The 11,355-nt window shown below is 44.7% G+C and overlaps 1 protein-coding gene across 2 annotated transcripts in view; it reads left to right on the forward strand.

Moving 5' to 3' along the window:
* The window catches only part of LOC114901866 (cytochrome c oxidase assembly factor 1 homolog), a 93,130-nt gene that overhangs the window by 68,847 nt on the left and 12,928 nt on the right, over positions 1 to 11,355 (forward strand). The window lies entirely within an intron of this gene.

Genomic DNA, 11,355 nt, shown 5'->3' on the forward strand with positions numbered 1-11,355 from the left:
GGGTGTGTGGCACCTACAGGCCCCACGGGTGCATGGTATCTTGTCAGTTCAAGCAGCAGGAATCCACTACACCGACAACTGTGTGATCCTTGGTGAGAGCCAGAGGCGGTCCATAGTGTCTGCAAGGGCTCTTGAGGTCCTCAGCAGTGTCTGCAGGTCCAGCGGCTATGTACCAGGACAGGCAGTGGTGGTGGCCAGAGTTGGTGCCACGTGCTTGGCTGCGAGGGCTGCTGCAGCCTGTGTGGGCAGGATTGGCTGCAGATACATGCGCAGTGGCAAGGTCAGAGGTTCAGTAGCAGGGTCAGGGGCCAACTCTAGGAGACCTGGCTGTTAGAGTTGACTTGTGAGTCTGTAGGAGCTAGCCATGGGGCATGCGTGGCTTTGGAGCCGGTATCTGGAATCAAGGCTGGTGAGCATAGAGGTGTGGCTGCTGGGACTGTCTTGGGCACATGTGAGGTGCAGGCCAGTGACAGGAGTTGGGGCTTGCTCTGGGTGCCTGAGCAGCTCTGGGGACCTGGGCTGTCACCATACACTTGTGTGGCTTCAGGGGCTTGCTGCAGGCATGTGCATGGCGTTGGAGGCCGGTGATGGGAGTTGGCGCCAGTGGCCTGCAGGGGCTGGCTGCCAGCATGTGCAGCTGTGCAGACCAGTGACAAGAGTCAGAGTCTTATGTGGGCCTTAGCTGTTGGTGTGCACATGTGTGGCTGCAAGGGCCATAGGGGCAGGCACATCGGTGGGGGTCAGCTGCAGGGGTCTAGGCTGGTGTCTCGTTTGCACGCAGCTGCAGCAGCCTGAGTTGGCTGCAGGGGAGGATCCTGGGCTCAAGTGGGAAGCCGTGGGGAAGGAATGGGGAGGGACTCCAGCCCTGTTGTCAGAGTGAAAACCTGTGGGTGAAAATCTCAGAGGTGAAATCTGCAGGGGGTCTACAGCAGGCAGTGCTGCCTTCTGGTTTCTTCAGCTGTGAAACCTACTGGGGTCCTCTGTGGAGCAGTCTGCTGGGGCGTGCAGTGAGGTCCTCAGTGATGAAGGCTGCCAGCTCTGCAGTGTCCACCAGGCCTGTTGCTGGTGAAAGCTGCTGGGATCCTCTGCAGAGCAGGCCCCTGGGAACTGTGTTACTCCTGCCACATGGCTGATATTGGTAGCCCCGGCCCTCCTTCCTGTTCCGAGCTCTCTCTCCATACTTGTCAGCTTTGCTTGTCTCTGGTGGGGTGAAACTGCAGCAGGTCCTGTGTGCCATGCCCCGAAAGGCTGGGGAAGCTAGTCACTCACCTGCTTTCCTTTTCCTGGCAAGGAGAACTGTCTCGCATAGGGGAGTTCCCTCTTGGCACTGAGCAGTGCTGGCCTGGGGGATGGGCTGGTGAAGGCAAAGTCAGACTTTCTTCTTACCTTTTTTGTGCAGTTATCCTCAGGCTTTTTCACCCACTGTGTTGCGGATGCTCCTTAAGTGGATTCCTGAGCTCTCCAGGATCGATTTTCATTCACGGATAGCTGTCTGATCGTTATTTGTTGGGAGATGGAGGCTGGGGTCTCTTTACTCTGCCTTATTGGTGATGACATCCTGTGTTGTGTGTTTTTTACCTGCCCGCCCCCCACCTTTGGGGAGGAAAAATATTTTATGCATAGAGAATTATTCAGTGTGCAATATTTGGGATCCAGACTTCTCTTGCCCAATATGGTGTTTCTAAGGTTTATTTTCACTTGTTCATTTTCATTGATGTACTGTGTGTCATCGTGTGAACATACAACAGTTGTTTTGTTCTCCATTCCGTCATTGAGGATATTCTTATTTGGGGCCTATTATAAATAACATGGCTAGGAACATCTTCTGTGTGCTTTTTGTTGTATGTACGTATGTATGTTTTTCTATATATCTTGGAGTGGGATTTCTGGGTTATTGGGTATGTACGTGTACACTTTAATAGATATTGTCAAACAGTAGTTTATGGTGCTTTTACTAACTTATACTCCAGCAGCAGTATATGAGAGTTCTCGTTCCTTTGTGGAGATGCATGTAAAGCTCTCACATGTTCAGTAATTATGTGGTAGCTATTTTTGTTTTTGATGATGATGATGACTCCCAGGTACCTTACTTAGGCACCTGGATTGGTTCTATCCACCGCAGTAGGGAATGCAGGAAGGGGAGAGCTGGCACGGCAGAGGGGAAGGTAGGGGAAGAAGCTCACTTGGGGATATGTGTAAGTGTTTAACAGAGGTTTAGTTTAAGCACAGAAGGGATGCCTGGCCTAGATACAGAGATTTGGGAATCATCTTAGTAGACCCAAATTCAAGTCATTGAATAAGATCTTAGGTGAAGATTGGGATGGGGACGGAAGTTGGGGGTGGAAGTGGGGACATAATGTGTATTAGTTTGCTATGGCTGTCACGACAAAATACAACAGACCGGGTGGCTTAAACAACAGAAATTTATTTCCTCACAATTCTAGAGGTGTCATCAATTTTGGTTTCTTCTGAAACCTCTCTCCTTTGCTTGAAGATGGCCATCTTCTCCCTTTGTCTTCACGTGGTCCTTTCTCTGTTTGCCCACATGTCTCTGTGCAAATTTCCTCTTATAAGGACACCAGTCATAATTGGATTAGGGCCTACCCTAAAGACCTCACTGTAACTTAATTACCTCTTTAAAGACCTTATTCTCAAATACAGTTACATTCTGAGATACTGGGTATTAGGGCTTCAACATATGAATTTTGTGGTGAGTGGAGGGGGTGGCAGTTCAGCCCGTAACATAGAATAAGGGAGAATGTAGGACAGGTAGAGGACTACAGATTGCAGTAAGGAACTTAAGAGGACTGGCCAGAGAAGTAAAAGGAAAATAGGTAGAGGGTTGAGTCAAATAAAGGGAGGGTTTCAGGGACGGTAGAGTCAACCACAAGCCTCCCAGATTCTAAATCTAGTCACTGATACCGAATTGTTTTACTTTTCTAAATTCTTTTTCTAAAATGGAGACTTTCAGTAGAAATGCTGAAGTAAATGTTTAATAGGGTTTGCCTTACTCATACTCACTTGAAAAATAGTTACGAATCAGAGTCTGTTATATGAAGTTTTGGATGCCAGAACATACTGAATATATTGTGGCTGTGTTTTCACATCTTTAAGAGAATGGCCTTGAAACGTATTTTGTTCAAACAGATGAGACATCGTGAGATTTAGAAATCCTAGTTTACTATTTAAAGCTTATTCTACAAGACTCTTGTATCATTTCTGAATTCTAACTGCATTGTAGTTTAGAATGCTCAAAATATTTGTGAGGAGGTTTAAGGATAATGATAAATTCTGTGAAATCACTCTGCTACGTGCCGTGTCCTTCAGCCTTGTTATTGTGCTTCATATCGGACATCTGTTCACTTCTTTGCATCTCCACTGCCACCAGCTAGTCCAGCTGCCATCACCTTTGGTGTGGACTACCACAGAAGACTTTTAACTGGACTTCCTGCTTCCTTCTTGCCCTTTCTAGAGAAACCAAAAAAACAAAAAACCAAGCCAGAGCGTGTCATCCCCTGATTGAAATCTTCAGCAGTTTCTCATTACACCTGGACTTAAATTCAAACTCAGCACCATACCCTGTAAAGATCCGTGTGGTGAAGACCCTGCCTGCCCTCATTTACCACACTAGCCTGCTTTCTGCTGCTTGCACAGACCAAGCCGGTGGCTGCTTTAGGGCCTTAGCCTGGTTTACTTGCCCTTCCCTGGGTTTTCAGATTACTCCTTCAGTCTCAACTGAGATCTTGGCAGGGAGGCCTTCCCTCACTCCACAGCTAAAACTGCTCTTTCCCCCTTTCACTTTCTAGCATGTCACGTGTATGTATGTATGTATGTATGTAAGTAGGTGACTAGGTTAGTTTTGTAAGCAACTGCAAAATCGTCCTCCAGAGTGGATGTACACTCCCACCAGCAGTGGTTGCTCCACATCCAGCATTTAGTGTTGTCAGTGTTTTGGATTTTAGCAGTTCTGATAGGTGCCTAATGGTATCTCATTGTTGTTTTAATTTGTAGTTTCCGAATAACATTTGACATTGAGTATCTTGTCATATGCTTATGTCATCTTTATGTCTTGTTGAACTGTTTGTTCACATTTTTTGCCCATTTTTAATTAGGTGATTCATTTTCTTATTGTGTTCTTACTGAGCTTTATGAGTTCTTTGTATATTTTGGATAAAAGTCCTTTATCAGATACGTCTTTTGCAAATATTTTCTCCTAGTCTGTGGCTTGTCTTCTCAGTCTCTGAACACTCTATTTTTTCCAAAGTATTTATCACTAACTAAAACAGTCTTATTGTTTGTCTCCTCCCACTACAGTGTAAAATCCGTGAACAACTAACTGTCTTGTTCTCTTCTGTATTTCCAGTGCACAACATGGTGCCTGGTATTTTGGATGCAGTTGACAAATATTTGTTGACTGAATGGATAACAACTGTTAACGTTTCTAGTTTGTTTTAGTCTTACTGAAAATGGCATTAAGCTGATTTAAGTTCTCCCGTCTTATTTAAAACTCTGTCAAAATGTTACCATTTTAGGGCTTCCCTGGTGGCGCAGTGGTTGAGAGTCCGCCTGCCGATGCAGGGGACACGGGTTCGTGCCCCGGTCCGGGAAGATCCCACATGCCGCGGAGCGGCTGGGCCCGTGAGCCATGGCCGCTGAGCCTGCGCGTCCGGAGCCTGTGCTCCGCAACGGGAGAGGCCACAACAGTGAGAGGCCCGTGTACCGCAAAAAAAAAAAAAAAAAAAAAAAAAATTACCATTTTAATCTTCAAAATTAAGGATAATAGCCACTTGTAGTAGTATGAGATGAATTTCCACAGTGGTTCAGATTAATTGGTTTAAGATACATAATTACTGATCTGCACTTGCTTTACCCTCTCATGAGTTGTACAGATTTATTCTCCAGGAAGTAGTCACAGGATTGGGTGGTGAGAACAGGAGAAACAAAGCCTTACAAAGCCTTATGGGATGAATGCTGCCTGTTAGACACTGGAAAATCTCACTGTGTTCAAATATGTATACATGCATACACACACACACGTTGAATCTTGCAAGGTTAAAAAAATTATGCAGATTCCCTGTTGTTCATTGCTTTTTGTTGACTGGATTTGTAAAAGATGGAAAATGATATGTTGATCTCCTACTGTGGTTGTTTCCAATTTTTTTTATATGTTTTCTTTAGTTGTTTTTAGCTGTATATTTTTAGTGTTATGTTGTTTGCCCATTAATTTTTATAACTATTATATTTTTGTCTATTTTTATCCCAGTTAATGCTTTTTGCCTTGAATTCTACTCTTTGAATGTTTCCACTCTGCTTTGTTCTTGTATGAATATGCCAAGTCTTCCATTTTTAAGCCTTTCATTGCTTTTTAAACTTTTGCTCTTAAAGGTGACATATATTTGAAGGAGTTGTTTTTTTAAAAAATCCTTTTAGAAAAGTTATTTATTTATTTATTTTTGGCTGCGTTGGGTATTTGTTGCTGCACCGGGCCATCTCTAGTTTCAGTGAGCGGGGGCTACCCTTCGTTGTGGTGCACAGGCTTCTTGTTGCAGTGGCTTCTCTTGTTGCGGAGCACGGGCTCTAGGTGCGTGGGCTTCAGTAGTTGTGGCGTGCAGGCTTTAGAGCACAGGCTCAGTAGTTGTGGCACATGGGCTTAGTTGCTCCGCAGCGTGTGGGGTCTTCCTAGACCAGGGCTTGAACCCCTGTTGCCTGCATTGGCAGGCGGATTCTTAACCACTGGGTCACCAGGTGAGTCCCTAGAAAAGCTTTTAAAAGATGTTTTGGTTTTCTATTGCTGCATAACACACCATCTCAAAACTTAGTGGCTTTAAACTTAGAACCATTTTGTTAAGTCTCATGATGTATGGTTGCAACAGCTGGATGGTTCTTCTGTTCCATGGTTATTCTGCTGGTACTGTAGTCATGTGGTGGCTCACTTAGACTGGAATGTCCATGAAGGATGGCTGGGCTCAACTGGGATCTTGGAACCGTGGGGCATGTGTGTCTGTCTATCTACTATCTATGCTATCATCTAGTCTCAGTCCTCTCCCTTACCAAGTGCCCTCTTCACTTACTCTTTTTATGTGATCTCTATAGCAGGGCAGGGTAACCACACTTCTTAGATGACAGCTTGGAACTCCCAAGAGTGCTAGTGGAAGGCCAGGCCTCCTTCAAGCTGAGGCATGGAACTGCCACAGCATCAGTTTGGCCTCATTCTGTTGGCTGAAATGAGTACTAGTGCCAGCCCAGGTTCATGTGAGAGGGTGTAAACACCAGGAGGTGTGGTTCACTGAGGGACAAATTGGGAACCTACCTACCACAATATGAGAGTTTAAATCCTTCAGTTTTTTTTTTTTTTTTTTTTTTTTTTTTTGCGGTACGCGGGCCTCTCACTGTTGTGGCCTCTCCCGTTGCGGAGCACAGGCTCCGGACGCGCAGGCTCAGCGGCCACAGCTCACGGGCCCAGCCGCTCTGCGGCATGTGGGATCTTCCCGGACCGGGGCACGAACCCGTGTCCCCTGCATCGGCAGGTGGACTCTCAACTACTGCGCCACCAGGGAAGCCCTGGATTTATCTTTTGATGAAATGTAGTATATCTTAACTAATGTTTCAGGAAGGCTCTGTATATTATAATACCTGAGTTCTTTCCAAATTTATAATGCCTTCCTCTGTCTTCACACAGTTTGATTGGTTATAGAGTTGTTTTGGGTTTTTTTGGGGGGGGTGGGGAGGGGGCTTGAGGGATCTTAGTTCCCCGACCAGGGATCGAACCCTGGTTGGGGATCTTAGTTCCCTGACCAGGGATCGAACCCTGGTCCTCGGCAGTGAAAGCACCAACTCCTAACCACTGGACCGCCAGGGAATTCCCGGTTACAGTGTTTTTGGATCACATTCTGTGCTTCTCAGGAGTTTATTGTTATTATTCCATTGTCTTTGGGAATTCATTGTTCTTTATGGGTATACCTTTTTAGGGCACTGGATTCTTCTTTTTTTTTAAATTTTTTTTCATGTAAAGTTTTTGCCAGTGAGGGATGGCAAATGGATCTGGAACACGGTGTGTGTGCAGTTTTGTCTTTTTTCAACTCTGTCAAGTTTTCTTCTAGTATAATTTTGTTTTGTCTCTTCTTCCATTTAACAGCTATTACAGTGATCAGGTTTGGTAGATCTTAATTCTATAAAATTGGCATTTGTCATTTTCTCTATTTTTGCTCTTTCATTCCACATTATGGGAAAATGTCTTGGATGTAACTTCCTCATTATGAATTCAGCTTTTCTGCCATGTTAATTCTGCTGTTTTTCTCCAATGCTAATGGCAGGTCTGCTGTTGCATTTTCAGGTTTCCTTGAAATCTCCTTATCTGAGTTTTTCCCATTTCCTTCTTAGCATGATGTCTCTTTATTCCTGTTGTACTTGGTTCTTACAGGCAGTGTCTTTCAGTAACTAATTATGTGTCTAGATCAATGCTCTTTTCCATATTATTTTATTTCTTGGAGTGAATTGTTGCCACTGCCAGTCCTGTGTCTACTTACTGTGGGGTTGTACTGATAAGGATCGTAGTCTTGGAATGGATATAGAAAAAGAACTTCCGGTTGGGGTAGGGAGAGTGGCTGTCAGGACTCACCCACTCTGGGGCTGGCTGCCTGTTTCCTGATTGCTACAAACCCAGAAACTTTGGGCTAGGGGTGGAGAGAGGCGAAGGGCTGCTGCACCCTCTTCCCATGCACTTCCTGGCAACTGTGCTCTTACCTTTCAGAGGCAGGGCTGCAGTTGGCCACTGGTGTGTGTCTCTGTCTTCATTCACACTGTAATTAGTGGAAATTTCTCCCAGATTTGAGTAAATTGTTATTGTTCAAAGTAGGCTCTACTTTCTGTCGTTTCTTGTGTGTGTCTTTGTAGGTGTTTTTTTTGTTTGTTTGTTTTTTACAATTAACTGCCTTTATTTAAACTATATTTTTAAAATTTTATTTATTTTCTATACAGCAGGTTCTTATTAGTTATCTATTTTATACATATTAGTGTATATATGTCAATCCCAATCTCCCAATTCATCCCACCACCATCCCCTGCCCTCAACATTTTTAACTCAGCTTAACCAAGGGGGAAAGCTGACTCATGCCAGGGTGCTTGCCTGGGATTATCCTGAATTCGGAATAGAGATTATTCCTCTAGAAGCCTTTGGTTATTCTAAGACTCCAGAGCCGAAACTGGTAAGCTGGCACTAATGTTTCTATGCTTAAGTTTTTAAATGCTTACCTTCTTAGTCTTTTAATTTGGGGGAAGGGGCTTCAACAACAGAAATTTATTTTCTCACAGTTCTGGAGACTGGGAGTTGGAGACCAGGGTGTTGGCAGGTTGGTTTCTTCTGAGGCCTCTCTCCTTGGCTTGCGTGGTCTTGTTCTTCCCATGGTTTTCTCTGTGCACCTGCATCCCTGGTGTCTCTTCCTCTTCATATGAGGACACTAGTCATAATGGATTAGAGCTCTACCCTACTGGCCTCATTTTAACATAATCACCTTTTTTTTTTTTCTTTTTCATTTTTACTGAGGTATAATTGACAAATAAAATTGTAAGATATTTAAAGTATACAACTGTGGTGATTTGATATACATATCGTAAACACTGTGAAAGCATTCCCTCTAATGAGTTAGTTAACAAATCCATCCCTTAACATTTATTTATTTATTTTTGGTGAGAACATTTATGTTCTTTTAGTTTTTAAAAAAATCTTTTATCACATTTACTTGCATGCTGTTATACTTTTGGGTTTTGTTATTAGCCTTTTTTGTCTCCCTTATCTCAAATATAATTTCATTCTTTTAAAGTTTAGGCCTGTTTTATTTCTTTTTTGCTATTCCTACTTCTTAAATTCTGTTTTTTCCTCTATTGGTCTTTTCGGCTTTATTCCTTCCTTATTCTTTCACTCTAATTTTAATTCTTACTGCCTTAATTTTTTCATGTCTGTTTTCTTAAGCCTGATTCTCTCCCCTCCTCTGCCCTCCCTCCCCGTCATGGTTTCATTTTATAAAGGCTGGAAGGATGTGTAGTCCTTAAGAGTGGCAGTAGCTGTGGGCAGTGTCATTCAACAAATAGGGAAGACCTCTCTCTCCTTCTCCTTCTGAGTGGATTTTATGTCTCTTTGTTCTGTCTTGACCCCTGAAATTATGACTTGGGGATACAGTGGCACCTGTGAACTTTTGGAGTGGCTTTTGGACAGCGCGTATCACTTGTATGAGAGGCTGGTTGTTCTGAAATCTGTGGTCTGTAATGTGTGTTTCGTCACTCAGTGGAAAGACCAGGGCCTCCGGTGTCAAGACAGATGCATGTCATAGCTCTGGTGTGGAATAGCTTCGTGACCCTGAGCTGCTCCTCAGGTGATTCTGATGTGCACAGAGGTTGAGATTGCACCACGGTACTGCTTCTACTCTTCCCAGGTCAGATCCTGCCTGTGGCTGGAACCCTCAGGGGAGCTTCTGTTCATCGCCCTAGCGATATTCTGTAGACCTCCTTCATCTGGTCGGGGACTCGAGGGGAGGCAGCCAGGAGGGCCCTCCTGCCCTGTGCCAGCTCCCGCAGCTGTCTAACAGATTGTCCTTTGGCTCTAGAAAGGGATTCAGTACTTTGAAAGAAGTTTGTAGACCATTGGCCTTTGGAGGCTGAAGTCACCCTTCGTATATCAGAGCAGAGCTACTTAGGACTGCTTTCTGGAGAGACCTTGCCTGTACTTTGTTCCGTCTTCCTGTGGCTAACCAGTCCCTTAATTTTCAAAATGGGTCGCGACCCGTTCCGCTTGGTTAACGGTAAAGCAAAAAAATTCTTTTCTTGATTGGCTGTGTAATAGACTAATTGAATTTAAGTTTCTAGCAGATTTTCACATCAAGTTTAAATATTTCCAATTCTTATCAAAAGCTTAGTTTTAAAATGTCACATTCTTAGAGGTAGCCTAAAGTCTATCTCTAGTTTTACAGCACCTTTTTGAATTTTTTCTGTGAGATTAGGGCCTGCTGAACACTCTACTCAAAAGCTAGCTGACGGAGCAGGTAAACTGAAGCTGGTTAAACAGGAGTAGAGACTGAGCCCCCTTTCTCGCCTCCCACCCCAGTCCCTTCACCCCGCTTTGGCAAATGGAGAGCAGGTCGATCACGACTGCCTTACCTCTCCACGGAGTCAAGGTAGCCCAGCAGAGCTTCCTACTGAGTCCTCACTGCTTGGGACACTTGTAAAATTCTGTTTATGTTTTTTTCGTGGACTGTGATTGTGGTTTTCATTATGAAATGTTATAAAAAATAGTCATTTGAAAGTTATGAACTTAAAGAGAAAAATCTGGGGATGCTGTTTGTAACACCAGCCACTTGAGAGATTCCCGTTCTGAACATGTGTGGGAGAGATCTTTCTCAGGCTTGGTGTGTTATTAGCAGGTGTGGTACTCCTCCATGGATGCTCTGGACCTTGTAGATGCCGAGGCTGCCTTTTCTGCTGAGCAGATAGGAAGCTCAGTGTCAAATCCGTGGCCACCTTGAGGAAATGTCTAAGTGCATGACAGTGTGTAATTTGGGACACTAACTTTACCCCAGCTGTGTTTCTTTTCTTAAAATTATTTTCCATTTGTCTTCATTTCCTCATCCATTTATTTACTTCTCTTCTGATATGCATGTCCTTGTTAGCCCCATCATCCTTTTTGGACGAAGTTGGTGTACAAATTAGCAAATACATAAGAACGGTCCTAAATATTTTAAGATACCACCCTCTTGATCCAGCCTTACTGCGCTGGTCTGAGTTGTCGCAGAAGTCACCTGGCTGCTCGCGCCGCACCCTTCTCCTCCCACTTGCAGCTCCTCACCTGCAGAGCAGACCCAGCAGCGCAGGGTAGAGGGCCTTTCAGTAACTGCCTCTATTTCTAGACCTAGAAGCGCAGGGTAGAGGGCCTTTCTGAGCAGTAACCGCCTCTATTTCTAGACCCATTTCCTGTGGCTCCCCTTCTGCTCCCCGTACTTCTGCAGCTCTCGTTTCTGCCCCTCTGTTCTCCCTCTGCTCGTCATTTCTGCAAATCTGAAGCCCTCTTCCTACCCCTTCACCTCCTTCTGCTGAGTCGGTTTCCTCTGTGAAACCTTTGCTGATCCCCTCCAGGCAGGGCCGACCACTTCCTGGGTGCTGCTTCCTCTCTTGGTGCACACATGGGGGCACAGTAACTGGGCTGCTCGCCCGTGGGCGCCTTTGTGCAAATTAGAACAAGGCACTTTATACAGCTTCCAAATGCTGGAAACCCATCTTAATGAGTGTGTGAGTCTAGGCCGTTTACCCTGTGAGTGGTGCCGTGTGTGTGTGTGTGTGTGTGTGTGTGTGTGTGTGTGTGTGTGTGTG

Source organism: Monodon monoceros, unplaced genomic scaffold (assembly GCF_005190385.1).
Source record: "Monodon monoceros isolate NGI ecotype Baffin Bay Population unplaced genomic scaffold, NGI_Narwhal_1 Super_Scaffold_2, whole genome shotgun sequence".
NCBI lineage: Eukaryota > Metazoa > Chordata > Mammalia > Artiodactyla > Monodontidae > Monodon > Monodon monoceros.